Source organism: Halichoerus grypus, chromosome 2 (assembly GCF_964656455.1).
Source record: "Halichoerus grypus chromosome 2, mHalGry1.hap1.1, whole genome shotgun sequence".
NCBI lineage: Eukaryota > Metazoa > Chordata > Mammalia > Carnivora > Phocidae > Halichoerus > Halichoerus grypus.
The window spans coordinates 120,233,443-120,252,939 of NC_135713.1; the positions used below are offsets into that span (position 1 = coordinate 120,233,443).

Sequence of the window (19,497 nt, forward strand, 5' to 3'; positions counted from 1 at the left end):
TGCGGTCCTTCCGAGTGATGACTGCTGCTGCAGGGCTTAGGGACCTTCATTTTCCAGCAGAACAGAGATTGCGGCATGTGAGTGCCCTGAAAGGGAGGCAGGTGGTGGGTGGCCGAGCTTTCTGAGCAAGTGATTGAAAACTTTCTTTCCTTGCGCTTCTGAAACACAGAAGAGGCAGTGACATGTGCCTCACTCTGCAAATGCTATTTTAGGCTCTGCTGCTCGGCTCAGTGCTGCTGAAATACTGTTCACGGGAGAGTACTGAGCACCGGTTCGGGGCAGGAGTGTTCTGTTGCTAAAGGAACCTGTGCCAAGAAACAGGGGCTGGTCCTGGCCTGGATTCTAAATGGGGCATCCTCAGAAAGAGCAACTTTCGAGCCCTTTCATGAACCTGGGCCCGTGGCTTAGAAAGTAACCCGCATTTGTGGAGAGTTTACCGTATTCAGGTACGGTGTTAGGTGCTTCATGTGCATAATCTTGTTCAGTCTTCACAACTGTAGGAACTGTGATTGTCTTCATTTTCCTATGAAAACATTGAGGCTCGTTGACTTGTGTCATTCAGCTGATGTATCCTAGGTCACTGACCACAGAGCCTAGACCCACCTTCCTCCCCTTTGTCCTTCTAGTCCCAGCCTTGTTGACATAGCCCCACTATGGGGACACTTGGTCTGTTCTCAAGAGTGGGCTGTTTGTAGTCTGCCCTGTGGCAGCTGCCACCGTGGTTTCATCAGCTCCGAGCCAGTATTCATCACCGTGTCCTCACTGCCCCCGTTGCTGCTGAGCTGGCAGGGGCAGCCTTCACCGTGCCAGCCAACTTTCTGGTAGCACTAGCACTCCTGCTGGGCTTGCATACAGGTCGTTGGTGCCACTGGAGAGTGATGAAGCACCAAGCAAGTGAAGTAGGAGCCCAAGGCATGGGGCAGAGGGAGGTTTTAAGAACAGAGGTATGGGGGCACCTGGGTGGCTCAGTCGTTAAGCATCTGCCTTCAGCTCCGGTCATGATCCCAGGGTCCTGGGATCGAGCTCTGCATCGGGCTCCCTGCTCTGCGGGAAGCCTGCTTCTCCCTCTATTTGTGTTCCCTCTCTCTCTGTGTCTCTCTCTGTCAAATAAATAAAATCTTTAAAAAAAAAAAGAACAGTGGTGTGGGATTCAGCAGATCTGACCTTTGGCTGTCCTCTCGCAGCTTCTCTGAGAACTGAGCTCCCTGAGCCTTGAGGACCAAACAAGAGGCCTCACCAGAATGGGGCATGGAATATGTGGGCTGTTTCCACTGGTTTGATGGGGTTAAAAGTGCTTATACCACTTGTAACCAGGCAAGTGCTTAGAGCAGATGAGATCAATATCCTGTGACCCCTAATCCTAGCATCTCTGTTCCTGTGGCACCCTTCAAGGCTCTGGTCCGCATTGTAGAACAAGCCTGGAAGTTCTGACCTGGCAGTTGGGCTGCTGTGTTAATTTTAAACAAAAGAGCCCCTCTCTCTAACCTTGGGGAGGGAGAGCCCGAGCATTTGTGAGAAGGGCAAGCTGAAGGCTCTGAGCGCCTTCTGGAGAATTAGAGTGGAACACTGATTTTCACATTTAAGTTGATAACCCATTGACATCACCCTCTGCCTTCTAGTTTCTCAAGAGCCTCTTGTAAAATCTGCACCAAATTACCTTGAAACTGCCCCAAAAGTGGTGTGTTGTGGTTGAGCACAGACACTCAGGCCCCACAGCTCAGGGGGCAAAGCAGTTCTGGTTCTAGTCATGCCTGCCCCATCCCAAGAGTGTTTTTGCCTATACTCACCCTCAAAGTGGGATGGGTGGGGGAAGGTTAGGTGAGAAGCTTATTCTGGCCTGAGTGTGTGATGTGGGGTGATTCAGAGTGTGCTGCTGTGGAGTCAGACCAGTGGAGGCAGAGAAGACTTTGTTGGGCCTGGTACAGGACTGAGGTCTTCTGTTTGTTATATTAAGAAGATTTTGTAGGTGCATCTGTTGGCAGCAAATTGACCTCTCGGTGGTCTGTGTGGATAGCCGGCACTTGCCTTCAATCAGAGTATAATATTTAATCCCCCACATTCTTTTTTTTTTAATTTTTTAAAAGATTTTTATTTATTTATTTATTTAATTGACACAGAGGGAGAGAGAGACATCGTGAGAGGGAACACAAGCAGGGGGAGTGGGAGAGGGAGCAGCAGGCTTCTGGCCAAGCAGGGAGCCTGATGCAGGGCTCGATCCCAGGACCCTGGGATCATGACCTGAGCTGAAGGCAGTCGCTTAACCAACTGAGCCACCCAGGTGCCCCAATCCCCCACATTCTGAGTGCTGCCTCAAGCTTCCAACACAGCTACTTGAAGGAGTGTTAAAAGGAACGTAACCAGTTGTAGGAACTTGTTTGATGGGTACATGATTGGGGAGGTAATATAATTTAGCAGTTAAGAGGACAGACTTTTAATTTATTTATATTTATTTATTTTATTTATATTCAGTTAATTAACATATAGTGTATTAGTAGTTTCAGATGTAGAGTTCAGTGCTCCTTACATCATGTGCCCTCCTTAATGCCCATCACCCAGTTACCCCATCTCCCCACCCCCTTCCCCTCCAGCAACTCTCAGTTTATTTCCTATGATTAAGAGTCTCTTATGGTTTGTCTCCCTCTCTGATTTCATCTTGTTTTCTTTTTCCCTCCCTTCCTCTGTTTTCCTCTGTTTTGTTTCTCAGATTCCACATATGAGTGAATCATATGATAATTGTCTTTCTCTGATTGACTTATTTCGCTTAGCATAATACCAAGAGGACAGACTTTAGACTCAGCCAGTCCTAGGTTCAAATCCTAGCTTTGCTATCTAGGGGATCTTGGGCGAGTCACTGAATCCTTCTCCTCTTCAGTTTCCCCATTGGTAATATGGGGGAAATGTCCTGTCCTCTCTGTGTGAGGGTTTTTGACATTAAGATACTAGTCAGTATGCTCAGTTCTGATTTTAAATGGTAAATTCTCCATTTGTGCTACTACTTAAATTTGATTGTGGAATTGGATGCCAGTAAGTGTGCATGAGTGTGTAGGCTTCCTATCCTCTCTGGTCTTCAATGGTGAAGGGGGCTTACGGTGAATGGGAGAGACTTCTGTGATCCTCAAGTGCCCTCCCTCTTTCCCTCTGCAGAGATTTTTGATGAGGGAGCAGAAAGGGTTAGCGTAGCTTTTTCTGCCTGGAAGTCAGGGACCTGGCACAAGAAAAATGATGGAGTATCTTTTGGGGACTTTTAAGAAAATGGCTAGTTTTTGTTGACAGGTATTATACCCAGTTTGGTAACTTTTGTCCCCTCAGGTCTCTGAAGGGAGGACCTCAGCTCTCTTGTCCTCAGGCCTCCAAGGAGGGCATCCTGGGCTACATGGTCTGGGCTCATAGGAAGGTAGCTTTCCAGGCTGCCTGCTATGGCCTGGAACACCAGGGGACCTATGCATGACTTTATGGGCCTTCCCACCAGGCCAGGTGGGTATTGGGCCCCAGCCTTTCAGCCCTGGAGCAGCTGCAGGTCACTCTGCTGAAGTCTGCCCGCCTCTGTTATTACTGTCAGCATCCTCACTGTGAGCTGCTTGTTCCTGGAAGTGATTTTCCTGTCTCTCTCTGTCTTCTGGTTTATTTTGGGATCTGTCTCACCTTACGGAGGCACAGCAACCATTTGAGTGTGGATTCAGCATCAGCTGTTCACAAGCAAGCAGAAGAAAGCTGTTTGCTAGCAGGTCCTATGGGTTCTGGGCAAGCAATTCAGAAATTTGTCCTGGGGTGGAGGACCCCTGAGACCCAGGATGTTGTGCCTGTGTACTTGTTACTACAGGAAGCCAGTCACAGCCAAATGTGGTGGAGTCTGTGCTCCCTGGACATTTCTGAGATTCTGCTTGTGCCAGGCACTGTACTCGTAGCCAGAGATACAAGTAATATGTCACAGTTACTGAGTGTTGATTGTGCCGGTGCTGTAACTACCCTCATTTTTATAGACAAAACTGAGTCTTAGAAGTGACTTAGTCAAATGACCAATAAGTGGTAGAGTCAGAATTCAAAACAAGCTTTGGCCCCCAGGCTGAGCTCCTCACCACCGTACCACGCTCTCTTTTTGAGTAGCAAATGAGACATGACTCCTACCTTCCAGTAGCTTATAGTCTCACAGAGGATACAGAGACAGAAAAAGGCACTAGGGTGTTTTGGATGTTCTGGTGGAAGTGTCCTGTGCTCACTGAGGGCACAAAGGAGGGTGTGGGGAGGCTAGGGCCTTCTCTCCGTATTGTTGAGATCTCTGTGGAACAGTGAGTCAGATTTTATGATGCTGAACTTCCAACCCCATGAAAGTTCTCTTTTTGAGCTGTATGTTCTTGGCCAGGTTGATAAGAATCTTTGAACCTTAGTTTCCTCATCTGAAAATATCTGCTTCCCAGAGATGATGTGAGACTAAAACAAGATTAACATATGTAGAATGTTTCACACAGGACTTGGCATCTAGGAAATAGTTAGTGGCTATAGTTGTCATTTAAAAAAAAATACCCCTCTTGCCTTCCTTGGGGACCTGAAGGAGAAGTGGAGGTTGACAAAGCAGCCTGAGCAAAGAGCCCTGTTGTCCTGCCTGTCAGCCAGTGCTGCTTGTTGGCCCCATGTGGGCTCAGGGAAGCTCAAACCTGGGGCTCCCTATTGACCTGAGCTGACTTCTAAGAGGAGGCTGTTAGAACCTCAGAAATATTGGCATCAGCACAAAGAGCCCACTTAATGGGAGCACGCAGGAAGCCTGTGCAGGAACACATTCGTGTGAGGGGGTTAAAAAAAAAAAAAAAAGGAAAAGAAAAAAAATCCAAATCATCAACAACTGATGAGAGCAATCCAAGAATTATAGAGCACCAGCCATCTGGTCAGATCATTTCAGATCTGCACGAGCAATAGGAGGGAATTGAATTTTAAAAACCTCATTTATAGTAGGCCAACTACTCTGTTTCAAGCATTTAAGAGAGGAGTCTGATTTCCTGCAGGCCCTGGACATCTGTCTGAAGGAGCGCCTGACTCTGGTCTGGGTGACTCTGTGGGATTGTCTCTGGGAGGCCTTTGGCCCCTTGCAGCTTGGAAGGGGCTGTATGATTCTTTAGTCCTCAGATACCACCTGCGTGTCCAGCAGTTCAATTCTGACTCTATATTCCTGGAGGTAGTGTCCGATCCCATAAGTTAAAGGTCTCAGTGACACTGCATCTACTTAAGATGCTAGTTCCAAGTCCCAGATCACCCTGTATTTATGACTGACCAGCTATAAATTGGAAATTCCCACAATCCCCTCTTCAGGTTCGATAATTTGCTAGAACACCTCCTAGCTCAGGGAACTCAGGAACACACTCTGGTTTGTTGGCTTATTGTAAAAGATACAACTCAGGAACAGCCAAATGGGAGAGATACATAGGGCAAGGTATGGTATTGGGGGAGGGGTGCAGAGCCTCCCTGCCATCTCTGAGTACACCACACTCCCAGATCTTCTGCATCTTCACCAGGTTGGAAGCTCTCTGAAACCATGTTTCAGGGGCTTTTATGGAGGTTGAATTTCATACACATGTTCAGTCACCAATGTCCATGACTTAGTCAATCTCCAGCCCTCTCTCCTCTCCCTAGAGGTCAGCAGATGGGGCTAAAAGTTCCAACTGTATAATCATGGCTTGCTCTTTCTGGTGACCTGCCCCCATCCTGAAGTTATCTAAAGCTACCTTCTCCCTGTCCTCTACCCCTCAAGAGTCATCTCATCAGCATAAACTCTGGAATAACAAAAAATACTCCTGTCACTCAGTAAATACCAAAGGTTTTAGGAGCTCTGTGCCAGGAACTAAGGATAAAGACCAGATATATATTTTTTTTATTTAATACCCCACAGAATGAGTTGAGGTGGGACTCAGGGGCAAAGCTCCCGGTGCCTTCTGCCACCTCCCCAGCTCTGTGGCTGGGAGGCAGGTGACCCTCCCTTTCTCCCCTGGTGTGGAGAGATCTTTCTTATGGGTCATCTCATTTCCAGGATGGTCCGCAAGTGTATGACCTGCTTCTGTCCCGTCCTTCCTGCGCAGGCGCTCGAGCGTGCGCCTATGCTCACATGCCCATGAGCAGTGGGTGACTATGGGAGTATCGGTTAAGGGCAGTTTATACCTAAGCTCCTGTGTCTTATCAGAGTGGTGCAGTGGGACTTGTTGGCTGCCACTAGAAGGTAATGGCCTGAGGGAGGTCTAGCAGTAGGCCTCTGCTGATCTTTCCCTGGCTCAAGTGCAGTACTGGAAAGGTGTAACAGGGGCCAGATAGAGGAAACAGGGTGGTTTTTGTGTGGTGTTAGGATAGTCTGTCTCCTCTCTTGAACACAAGTTGCTATGTCCAGCAACTTTAAAGGATGAAGTATTCAACAGAGCTTATCTTTGGTGCTACTTCTTTCTGCACGGTGCCTTCCCCCCACCCCCCTCCATTTCGAAGCCTTTCAAGTCTTCTGGGGATTCCCTGAGAGCTTTATTTGTTCTTTCCTACCTATACTTCTGGCCCATCTCCATCACTACAACCACCTACAAAGTCTTTGTTACGCATTCTCTGCTCTGAGCATCTCTTTTGTATCTTGGTAATAAGAATTTGTCAGGAGAACTGCTTGGGGCATAGCAGGATGCCAGGCCTTTTGAGGCCTGTAAGAGCATTTTCTGAGGCTCCAAATTACCTTGTCCTGGGGGAGAAAAGGAAGGTGGGCTGGAATACATGAAGGCCCCAGAAGGTTCCATGAGTACGGTTTAGATCTCTTCATTTCAGTGAGCCCTCATTTCCCATTTGTGGCGTTCTCCCAGGATGGCTGACCACTGCCCCTTAGCAGCCAAATCCCACACCTCCTGGGGGAACAGGTGGAGGCCAGGGCAGAAAAGCCTGTGAACTCCATGGCAGTCACTGCCAAGGCTGAGGCCACTTTGAGACTAGCTGGCTGAGCTCTGCACTGGCACAGAGCATCTCTGTTTGGGGTTTGGCCTTCATTACCTGGATGGGGTAGGCCAGGGTCTGGTTTGCAATCTGTGGACTTGGGTGGTGATGGAGAGTAGCTGTTGGCTGTCCGCTTTCTAACAAGCATTTGTATGCTTAATGCTTACCCTAGGCCCTTACTCTTCCCTTTCTCTGCTTCCTCCATCCACCCGTTCTCTCTGAGGTTTAATAAAGACTACTTAGGATTAGAATGGCATAGCCTCAGCTCTCAAAGGTCAGGGTACCCAAACTGGCTGAAATGAAAAACTTAAACTGGAGTAGGGATTATGGAAAACTAGCTGCCAAAACCAGTCCCAGCCCTCATGCCCAGGGCTTGGCTTTAGCTCATATAATCTATGTAGTTCTGACTTCCCTTCTTTCTCTAATATTGGCCTCACTCTGCTGGCTAAGACTGTCCAGGCCATCTCCAAGGTTGGGACTCACCAGGGCTGGAAATAGCTCTCAAGGGGCTGCCTTGGAGCTGGAATGAGAGGCCCTTCTCCAGAACCTGTTCCATTCTTGGTTTTGTCACAGCACTAGAGGTAGGAATTGATTGGTAACTTAATAGGAGGTAATATTTGACTAGGTAGAGAAGAGGACAGGTAGGAAGCATGAGTGGATGGGAAGGCGATGACATAAACAGAGACCTCAGAGTGAGAGTACATCTCCCTGGCTGGAGAGGCAGAGATGGATAGGGATTAATGGGAAGATGGTGGTGGGCAGAGTCCCCTCTGTCAGAGATAGGGGGCGGTGGGAGAGAGGGCGGGAGGAGAGATGAAGAGAGCTAACAAGGCAGTAGAACTAAAAATGTAAGTAAGTGTAAACTATGAGTGTGTAGTTGAGTCCAGTCAGGGACTGTGCTGTGAATGGGAGATGAGGAAATGAAGAAAGATGATAGAAACTCCTAGGTTTGAGGTGTTTAAGAATAAGTGGAAGAAGAGAACTAAAACAGTAATTTCGGAGGTAGTGACCTCAAAAAACTTGTCTATTTTATGTTACATTTGTTGTATGTTCCAGTGGTGTTCCAGATGTAGTGCTTGATGGTAGAGATAACATGGTGGGCATCGAATGCTTGCCTGGGCTTATGGTGTAGGAGGACCCCCAGACAGGAATATAGTTAGGTAAGAACACAGAGGAGGGGCCCTGAAGGGAAGACCTCCCAGAGGCAGGGTCACTGAAGCTGAGCAGAGAGAGCTTTTTTGTATGTTTGAAGGCAGAAGAGAAAGGAATCAGTGTTGACAGATTTGAAATCCCAGAGAGGAGACCATTAATGAGATAAAATTGTGTAGGTGGCAGATAGAAAGTGTTGGCCTGGTGAATATGATGAGCCTTGGAAATGAGAAGCAGAAGCTAGGAGACAACAAGGATCAGTGGGAAGGATGTAGCGGGAAACTGAGGAAACTTCACTTAGATGTCTTCAAGTTTCCTGAGCCAGGCTGAGGGTGGGGCTTCTACCTTGGATGATGCAAGAGAAGGACCTGATTGGGTGCTTGAGGAATGGAGAGATGAGAAGAACCTCTGTGAGGAAGATGCTGAGACAATCAAGTGGTCAGAACTAAGTGGTGTCGTGTCAAGAAGGGCCCAGTTGGGCTCCATGCTGGGCACGGTGCCTACTTAAAAAAAAAAAAAAAGGCCCTTTGGCATTTGACAGCCTAGCCTGACTTTGTCGGGGGCCAGGATCATTGGATTTGGTGACTTTCTAGAGCAATCTGAGCCCCAGACTGGGATAGCTGGAGTATGAGACCTAATGGGCAGACACGTCATTAAGGGAACTGTTGGAATGTCCTTGGGATTAGTAAGGAGACCTTTGTGTGGCCTATGGGGCAAGCTGGAGGGCTTTACCAGAAGCTCCTCTGAAATTGCTCCAACCTTGTTCTTTCTGAACCAGGGAATATCAAGACTTTTGTAGGTCCCTGACAGTGTCCAAAGTCAGAGCTGGAGTGGCACCCTTCTAGCCACTGATCTTCTTAAGTAGCCCTGAATAGAACGTGAATGAAGCAGAACTAGTGTGCAGGGGGCTCTATGAGCCTTTTGGTGCTTGTGCTCTAATCAGGCTGATTGTATTTCTGTTCCTGTGGGGTTTTGTTTTGATATTGTTCATAAACTAATAGGTTGATTTGGGCAAACAAAGATTGAGTTGTATTTTGATTTCTTTAATTACAGATTGGTCTGTTTTGGGTTTGTATAAGCAGTTATTTGAAAGGAAAGAACCATTTCTTTGGATTAAAAGTTTGCAGATTTGATTATCTGTAGACATAATTAGTTTATCTGGGTAGAGGTGAGTTTTTGTGCAATACTAATAGGGTATATTGATAAAAAATTTTTTTTTGTCTAAGGGAAAAAAAGAAAACTCTCTCTATTCCCCCATCCCAGCAGCCCTCCACATGTTGTATAAAAATCATCTTGTTAATCTCCATTCTGCCATCCTGGCTTTGCCAAGTCAGGCTTTTGGACAGAGGGTGAGGAGGTTGTCTAGACTGTCAGGACCAAGAATGACTGAGGCAGAATAGGACTCAGGAACTCTAGTCTAGCTGTTGGGGAAGGAAGGAAAACCAGCATTTTTTGGGGAACCCCCCTTGTCCCTGGTGCTTTGTATACATTATTTAACGGAGGTCTCAAGGTGCTGCGTCAAGGAGTGGTTACCTCTTCTCTTGGTCTCTTTTGAAGCCCGTGGTCCATCAGTGAAGGGTCCCAAATCCCACTGCTGTTCCCAGGATTTCAATCTGCAAGATCATTGCTTGAAAGCAATGCTATTTGAGGTCTATGTGGGAACAAAGTAATGTGAATTTTAGAGGCTGTTGACATTGAGAGGTGGAAATTATTCAAGAGGATGCAGAATTATTCAAGCTTTGTTTCCTAGATTAAATCTTAGGGATCAGGAATAGATCCAGATGTCCCTAAACACAGTGGATCAAGTAGCCCTGTATGCAGTCTGATTTGAGGGCTCTTAGCTGGCTTTAGATTCTCCCTAGGTTAGATTGCAGGTGGGGAAGCTGGAGGAATTGTTCCCTAAAGACCATTAGCATTTCAACTTGTATTTGATCAATATACTTAGCTGAAGATACCTTGGACTTAGATATACAGTGGTAGATTTCAAAGGGGAGGGACTCTTGCATACAGTCAGCAGTAATAGGGGCAGCCTGTTGCAATGTCAGATTTATACAAGTCCATCTTAGTGATGGGGTTTGCGGGGGCACTTGGGGAGTTGAAGGGCAGTGGGGAGAAGGAAGAGACAGATCAAAGGAAGGCTGTTTTTTCACCTATTTGCTGGCATCATCTAGCCCTGCTTATGCATGTCAGTGAAAGTCTGGGTTCTGTAGTGACTCACTTTGAACAAAATGTTCTCTCTCCCTTCCTCATTTTCATACTCGGAGTCCTTCTCCCTTCCACCCTCCCTTGCTGCCTGCCCTCTGCCTCCTTTCCTTCTTTACTGTAATGGCCTTTACCTGCAGCTGAGTGGCAGGTGGCAGGGATGGATAGATGTGGGGGTGTAGTAGTTGGGGGAATATTTTCTCAGTTTTGCTAGCATCAAAGAAATTACTTCCAAGGCAATCCTTCCAGCCATGTATTTCGCTGATCAGTCAGAATGAGAGGAAAAACATATTAGCATTGCCAGAGAGGCTATTTGGGAAAAATCAAGTCTGTGCAACTGAGTGATCTAAAGTTATAAGCATTAAAAACAAATCCTGGAGTGCAGCTGGAATTCTTCCCACCCTGTCTCCCATAGCCCTGTCCCTTGACACCCTCCCGCACCCCCATTCCTGCTACATGAATGGGTTGTGCCTCAGCTTTCCCAAACAGCCTAATTTGAAAGAGGAAGTGCCAGGGTGTGTTGGACATTTCTGGGCATGACATGGAAAAGCAGTCTCAGAAGTTTCTGGTTTTGTTTTGTTTTTTGTTTGTTTGTTTGTTGTTTTTAAATCCTGTGACTGCAGTGTCTCCGTACACTGGAGAGGCCCTTAGAAGGGGGTTCTCTTGAGTGGAGCACACATGCATGCTCATATATTTTCTCTCTGCCTGGTGCTAGTCCAGAGTGACGGACGTCTCAGGACAGTGGCCTCAGGCTTCTTTGTCCTTAGGCCAGGGAGGTGCTTCTTGTCAAGAGAAGGAAATTTCTGGTTGTTTGGGCAGAACTTAGAAGTTAAAGTGGGGTAGTTTGTCTCCTTTGGAAAAATGACAAAAGCTAGAATGCCCTTTCTTCAGAGTAGTGTCCTTCAAAGAAGGAATGGCCAGAGGGCGCTGTCCAGGCTGTATTTTGGCATCTAGTTGTTGTCAGAGTGCCTGGCAGTGGAGTGTTGTAGAGTCAGTCTCCCCGGGCTCATACCTCAGCGCTGCCTTTTACAGCTGGGTAGTCTTGGGCAAGTTACCTAATTTTACTAAGGTTTAATGAAGTATCATTTGCAAAACAGGCTTAGTAAGTAATACCTACTTCAGAGGGTTGTCTTAAGTAGTACATAAGGTGAACATATGAATTGTTCACTATAGTGCTAGGTTCATAGCAACAGGTCTTGTAGTAAAAATGAGTGGACATCAGATAAGCCCCAAGTGAGGTACAATCTAGAAAAAAGCTGGCCATTACTCTGCAAGTACATCCAGGTCAAGAAAGACAAAGAAATACTGAGGAGATGTCAAAGATTGGAGGAGGCATGACAGCTATGTGTAGTGTGGTTTCCTAGATGAGAGTCTGGAACAGAAAAAAGGTCATTAGAGGAAAAACTGGTACAGCTGGAATAAAGTCTCGAGTTAGTACTATTGTACCAATGTTAATTTCTTTTTTTTTTTTTTAAAGATTTTATTTATTTATTTGAGAGAGAGAATGAGATAGAGAGAGAGCATGAGAGGGGGGAGGGTCAGAGAGAGAAGCAGACTCCCTGCTGAGCAGGGAGCCCGACGTGGGACTCGATCCCGGGACTCCAGGATCATGACCTGAGCCGAAGGCAGTCGCTTAACCAACTGAGCCACCCAGGCGCCCCCAATGTTAATTTCTTAGTTCTGATAATTGTTTTATGGTTTTGTAAGATGTTAATATCAGGGGAAGCCGGGTGAAGGGTTTATGGGAGCTCTACTTTTTATTTTCTTTTTTGCAACTTTTCTACAAGTCTAAAATTACTTCAAAATAAAAAATTAAAACCAAGTAAGTTAATGTCCAAGTGATGAGTTAGGTAAAAAGAGAAACTGACCAGAGTGGAGCCACACACAGCAGATCACACCTGACTCCGTCTCACCTCCTGTGTCAGAGAGAGAGAGAGAGAGAGAGCGAGCTCTTACTAAGGGGCCCTAGCACCTGCCTCTTTAGCCTCTGCGTGCCTGCTGCATCTTGAGGAGAGGTCTGCTGTAGGCTGATAATTGGTCAGCAATGTGGACACACACCCCACGTCTGATCCTGGATGGTGCTCGACAGCGGCTGGGGAGGAGGCCACTCATTGGGCATTAAGACTCTCTGTAGGGCTGAATGATCAGGGCACTTGTCTCTGTTCCTTGGAATATAAATGAAGTTCTGCTTGCTTTATCTTTCTGTCTCAGCACCAGTCACTATGGCAATATGTTTGCAGATTACGATGCCTACCCCTACGCTCACACTCAGTGTTTGATCATCCAGAAGAAAGAAAAGTTCAGACCCAGCTCTGCAATAATTTATTATTTTGTTTCTTGTTTTAAGTGCCTTGCTCTTGCACAAAGCAGGCATTTTGCTTGCTCCTCTCGGGCGCAGAAGGTACATGTGCTTTTCTTATGACTGATGTGGTCATCTCTGTCATGCTAATAGCAGGGTGTGTAGAAGAAAGCCATTATTATAATTGGGAAAATGTGAATCTTGGGGTTTTTATTTTTCCATTGAAATCAGCTGTCAGAGGGGGTTCTAGAAAGTATAAAGTCTTCCATTCTGGCATACAGCTCCTTCACAAGTATTTGCTGTCAGAAGTTCGTATTTTCTAAGTTAAAAAAAAAAATAAGGTCAGTGCTAAAAAATGTTCTTTGTGTTTTACCTGAGTGGCTAAGGTGTACTGCATTTTGCTATTGATTTACAAATTTTATTGTCCGACCCTTGGGATGCATGTGGATTACTCAATAGTGTGACAAATGGCTGGGCTCTGAATTATGTATTGTATTACAGGGGAGTTCATAAACCATATTTCTCTGTAGGTTATTTTAGGCATAAGACTAGTGAACTGTCATTTCTCTTTTAGTCACATGTGACTAAAAAAAAGGTGGAGGTTGGTGGTGGGAAGGAGATGTGTCTGGCTCAAAATTCAACAGACCACCCCTGAAAGGTTTTAAATGTAGATGCTGGAAGTAGACCGACTTTGGGTGTGGACTGGGAGGACTGGGAGGACTGGGAGCACCTGGAAGAGAGGAGAGCAGCTGTGTTCCACATGAAACCTTTGCTGCACCTTTGCTCAGGCTAGAGCCCCTGTGGGAAGACTCCTGGCTTCCACTCCCCCTGGGGCTTCTGTTCCAGTCAAATAACAAATGGCCTGAGGCCAGAAAGTCCTGCACCCCGAGTGGGCCTATCACACTCCCCTTCCCCCACACAGCCACTTGGGCTGATGGATGTGCAAACCCTTTACAGACGGTTTGGCACTGCTCGGCTTGCAGAGATCATCTGTCTCTTTTGAATGAGCAACTTTATGTTTGTGGCTCCTTTTTCCTGCACAGAGAGAAATTGCTTCTGCCTTCTAATGGAAATGTTTACCTTCCCTAGGGAAAGGCACTATTCTTTGGGGGTAATGTTTGTCGGTGCTCCCCACCCCTCGCGGGAGCATGAGCCTGTGCTCGAGGGTGGACGGGAGGAGGCGGCCACTGGAGCATGCACAATTGCCACTGGGGCAGCCATCTGCCAGTTTTGTGGCTCACAGCCTGCCTCTGAGCAGGCCGCTGGGAGGGAGTGTCTGTACTCCAGGGCCTGTATGCATTATGCACAGCCTCTTCCCTAAATGAGCTTTCTAAGTGTATATAACTCCTTTCTACCCTGTTCTTGTATGGTCTGCCTCGGGGCACCATTCAGAATCTCCCCTAATTATACTGGAGCTCAGCTTCTACTGTCTCGCATTTGGAGTTTCTGGTAATAGCTGATTTGTGTGTGTGCGGGGGGTGGGTAGGGCGGTGGGGAGTAGATTTCTAAAATTGCATTGAGGGATTGATTTACAGTTATAGGAAAATATGCTTTTTACAAGGAAATTATCAACACTGCAATGATAGAGTTTCCCAGCAGTGGTATTTTGACTAAGCAAAGCCAGGTTAGCTTCCATGTCTTTTCCAGGATGGACTCTGTAATTTGAGAAGGCTGCTCTAGTATTAAAATGAAATCTGTGCTTCTGATTGCAGACCACCACCTTCCCCACATATTGCCCCCCTACCTCCCCCCTTCCCTTCCTCAGATGGAGGAGTTTTTGCACATGCTGCTTAGAAAAAGGAGATTTATATCATGACTCAATCCTCGCCCACAGATCTAGGATTCCTGCCATCCAGTAAATTTTGGCAGGCAGGTCCTGTGTATGGAGAATGTGTCCTGCCTCCCTATCCCTGTCCTGCTCCCCTTATTGCGTATGCTTCTTGGGTGGAGTCTGCAGTGTCTAGCTTCTCATCTCTTCCGCTTTTCCTCCCAAGCAACCCCTGCTTCTCCTATAAGGCTGTCCTTTAGTATCCGTGAGGTACAGGGAATGGTCTCTCACATCCCAGGGACTTGATAGACCTATAAAGCTCAAGCCCTGAGGTGTTTTCCTGCTTGTTACTTGTCTGCCACTGCATTGAGTACGGCAGCATGCCCTGGCCTTCAGCACCAGAGCCCACCTGGGAATTCATTCGAATAAGAAGGTTGGCAGCCCCACCCCTCCAGTCACACGACTGGATATACAGATGTCTTTGTGCCTGTGATTATAGTGTTGACCTCTTAAAGTCATTGAGGCCTCTAGGTGAGTGCTGGTGAGGCCATGATGCTGTTGAGAGTGGGTTACTGGTGACGCTGGGCCCTCCTTTTGCCCTGTGGTGGGGGAGAGGAGAGGGGAAAAAAGCATTGGGTTTTAGAAAATTCTTGGCTATGAAGACTTGGTTAAACATCGTCTTCTCCTCCCCATGCCTAGGAAATTGAGAAGAATTTAAGATAACAGAGTGGAGGGCAGAATAGGACTTTGGGGGACCAGGGACAATGAGAGATGTGTAGTGGGGAGAAAGAGGGTGAGCAGCTGGCTCACCTACCTCTTAGAACAGGACCTTCTTGGCCTGGCAGACGGGAGACCCAGGCTGAGCCCACCGTTGGCATGTATAGGAGGGAGTGGTGAGCGCCTCAGAGACTGTTCCCTAGGGATAGGACATTGTTGCTGCCTCTGAGGGTCCGCTTCCCTCTTCACCTAGACACTGGAAAGCAAAGGGTCCTCAGCTGCTTGGCTCCTGCAGCGAGGAGACTGGCCACACCGGGAGAGACTCAGGCCAAGTCTGGACCACATCAGATGTTGCTCCTTTTTTAGCCTCGCCAGTAGGAAGCTCTTATTGTCGGAACAACCTCCCTGTCCTGAGTCTGTGTAGATGTGTCTGGAGCTGGACCTTTCCCTTCCAGTCTGATTATTGTGGTCTTTCCTCCCCATTTCTGGCCTCTGAACTAACCTGATGGCAGGTTCTGGAGTCTCTCCAGGCCTACAGCATATAAGGCTTAGTAATGACAAGATGTGTTGTAGGGCTGCACTTACTGGATATCCTTTGAAATTAACTTTCCGATAGTCCTTAAGTGCCCCATGGGGGCCTCTTCAGGGATCTTGGTTTCCCTTGAACTTAGTGTTAGTGCTGACTCCCACACACACATTCCTGTGTTTTTTCATCTTAACCATGATTAGTGATGAACTGGGGGAAGGGAGCAAGGATTTGCTTTCCTCTGCACCAGAAGTGCAGAGCTGCTAATTTCATTCTCCGCACTCTGTCTCTTAGATGAGCAGGGTCCTCTGTGCCCATGTTTAGTACCACTGTGTTGCTGGACTCTCCTGGCAAAAATTAGGCTAATGTCTCCAACGACTGCATTAGCCACTGAAATGAGGTTCTAAATTGAAGGTACTACCCCAAGTCTATCTCCAAGGTATTGCCTTGTTCTGGCTTTTATTACTCAAATTCATTCTCTCAGTGATTCTCTGGAGACTGACTGGCACACTGGTTCACTGTGGAGCATTGTATTAGCTGAAAGGCAAGATCACCTTTTAAGAGGAGGGAGAAAGGAAAAGAAAAAACAACAACAAAAAACCCCAAAAGATGAATGCTGTGGTGCAAAGAGTCAGCAATTTGTCTGTTCTAAGAGCTCCTTGGCCAGCCTGAGCAATGCCTAGAGATAGGAGAGTAAGGGACCAGACCTGGGATGGAGTGGAGGGGGTAGCATGGGGATAGAGGAGGATGTTGTTGCATTAGTGACATCTTTGCTTTGTAAGTTTACCGCACTTCCTCCTTCCCTTTCATGTTTACTGAGCACCCAAATATATGCCTTACAGGGTGTTGAGAACTCCAGGGTGGAAAACCAAAGATCAACAAAACAGGATCTTCTCTTCACAAAGCTGTTAGTCTTACAGTTTCACTGCGTTTTCTCTATCTTGGGTGTGTGGGTAGGGGTGAGGGGGATGAGGGAAGGATTCGAGCTATGATTCTTATATTTTACATCAGAAGTAGGAGACTTCTAACAGTCATATGCTTAGAGAGTTGAGAATTTGGCTCTTACATGTTTGTTTTTAAAATAGATTTTTTTTTTGCCTACTGACAAAGTAATATGTTTTCCAAGCAGAAAACTTGGAAAACACAGAAAAGCACAAAGGGAAACAACACCAACACCACCACCCATATTCCACTATGTAAAGATAACATTATGGCTATGGTCTTCCAGTTGTTTTTACACAAGTGCTGTCATTATGTACGTAGTGTTTTGAGTCTGATACTTTCCCTTTAGCAACTGGGAGTTAAATTCTGCAGAGTTTTGAAGGATAGAGCCTCTAGCACATAATTAAGTACACAGTGAACATTATCCAGGTGCTGGTCTTTATCAGTTGTATGAATATACCAAATTATGCTTAGTTGATTCTTATTGTACATTTAAGTGGTTTCCAGCTTTCCACTGTTCTAAATAATTCTACAATGAATGTCCGTGTGTGTGTGTGTGTATATATATAAATTTCCTTGTGTCTGTTTTTATGAGCCCTCTGACTGTGTTCTTAGAAGAGATTCACCAGGTTGAAGCGCTCGTCTTTTCTGCTGCTTCTGCCCTGCGTCTTAGCTGGGACAACCTCTTGTCTGGGCTGTTAGAACAGCACCAGGGTTTTGAGTATCTCTCATCCCTTTTCTGTATCACATGTCAGATACCCTAGGATTTCCTCTCTGTGTGGTCCCTGGGTCGGTCTCTCTTGACCAGGAAATAGCTGGCTTTGGGAAAGACAGAGCGGCAAGCACAGAACACATGTTCCTATTGTTTTGTGCCAAGATGGTAGAATCCCCAGAGACAGGGACATTGTCATCAACATCTTTGATGATAAGCAGATACTGAGTGCTTGCCCACCTGTGTACCACCCAGTGTCAGATGAGGCAGAGATAAAAAACCGGCCCCTACTTCAAGCTACTTGCCTACTGATTAGATAATGGATTGACATGAAACAATTCGTACACATTTATTGAGCATTTGCTATATGGTAGGTACTTGTGCCAGGCTACTGTTGGGGGAACCGAAAAGGCTGAGATGCTATTCTCCTTCTTAAAGGAAGCTGCAATACATATAAATAAGAGCTATTTATAGGTAAAATTAACTAGCCACACAAGTCAATAAGTGACAAATATCTAGTCATGTAGACAGTAAGTATTAGAGAGACTGGCTGCTTTGGAGAAGAAGGTCATTCATGATGAGTCAGAGTAGTTAGATTTCAGAGAGAAGATAGGACACTCGTTGGGGCTTGAAAAAGAGCTGGCAGTTGAGGTGGAGCGGGAAGGGTTTTCCAGGTGAGAGGAACAGCTTGCAAAGGGATGGTGGCAATATTGATTGTTTTAAGGTGGAGGGCAGTTGCACGGCGGCACAGGAGCTGGCTAGGGGTGGGGAATTGCAGAGAGGAAGTGAGGGTCAAGGCTGCATATTGACAGATCTGAGGGTGATGGACTCCAGACCACTATTTGGTACACAGTGGATGGAAACGATTTGGTAAAATTGTCTCTGATTAAAGGACAGGTAAGAAGGTCTTAATTTCTCTCAGTGCCAGAAGGCCCCCAGGCTCAGTCCTTAGGTCTCCACTCTTCTCTGTCTACACTAAAGGTCTGGGTGATCACATCTAGCCTAGCGGCCTTAAATTCCATGTGCATGCTGATGATTGCCAGATTTTAAGTCTCCAGCACATACTTTTCTGAACTCCAGACTCCTCTATCCATCTGCTTACTAGACATCTGTATGTGGATGTTTAATAGGCATCTCAACCTTAACATGTTTAAAACTGAGCTCAGGTAACCTTCCCCACCTCAGTGAATGGCAGCTCTGTCCTTTCACTTATTCAGGCTGGAATCCGCTTAGGCATTCTTGACTCTTTTCTCTCATACCCACATTCTCCCAATGCGGGGCTTGAACTCACAACCCTGAGATCAAGACCTAAGCTGAGATCAAGAGTAGGTTGGTTAACCAACTGAGCCACCCAGGCACCCCTTAAGATTTTATTTTTAAGTAATCTCTACACCCTACGTGGGGATCGAACTCAAAGCCCCACGATCAAGAGTAACATGCTCAATCGACTGAGCCAGCCAGATGCTTCACTCATACTCACATTCTGACAGCACATCGTACAGCTGTCTCTTCAAAATATATCCAAAATCTGACCACTTCTCATTACTCCTCCAACCACCATGATATCTCACCTGGATTATTGTAGTAGGCTCCAAACTGGCCTTCATCCTTCTGCCTTTATCACCTACAGTCCTTTCTCAATATAGCAGCTAGAATGATCCTTTTTTTCATGTCTTTCTGTGCTCAAAAATATCTGTTGGCCTTCCTTCCCATATAAAGTAAGAGTTAAAGTCCTTTCCATGACGTACACATCCCTGTGATGTGGCTCCCCATTTCCTCTGTCAATTTATCTCCTACTTCTCTCCTTCACGTTCCCTTTCCTCTGGCCACCTTGGCCTCCCTCATGTTCCCTGAACCCATCAGGCCCATCACATCTTGGGACCTAGAATACTCTTTTCCTAGACAGGTTCGTGGACAACTCCCTCACTTTCTTAGGTCTTTAATCAGAAGTGAACTTGTCTTCTGATGGCCAAAGCTGGGATGATTTAAGCAATGTAATGTAGTGTTAGATTATAACCCGAAGTATAAAGTAAATATTTATCAGTCTGAACTTGTATAAGCAAATGATTGAATGAATGAATGAATAAATAGGAGAGAAAAGATAAATCTCTCTTATAGAAGAATTTCAATAATATATATAGGTGCTTTCGCCTCCAGGAAGAGGAGCTTAAATCTTTTGAGTGTGGTCTGGACTTAGTGACTCACTTCTAAGTTCCATAACTTCTAGTTATGGAAAGAGA

The 19,497-nt window shown here is 46.3% G+C and overlaps 1 protein-coding gene across 4 annotated transcripts in view; it reads left to right on the top strand.

Annotated features, from left to right (window-relative positions):
* The window catches only part of SIL1 (SIL1 nucleotide exchange factor), a 249,978-nt gene that overhangs the window by 104,071 nt on the left and 126,410 nt on the right, over nucleotides 1–19,497 (top strand). The window lies entirely within an intron of this gene.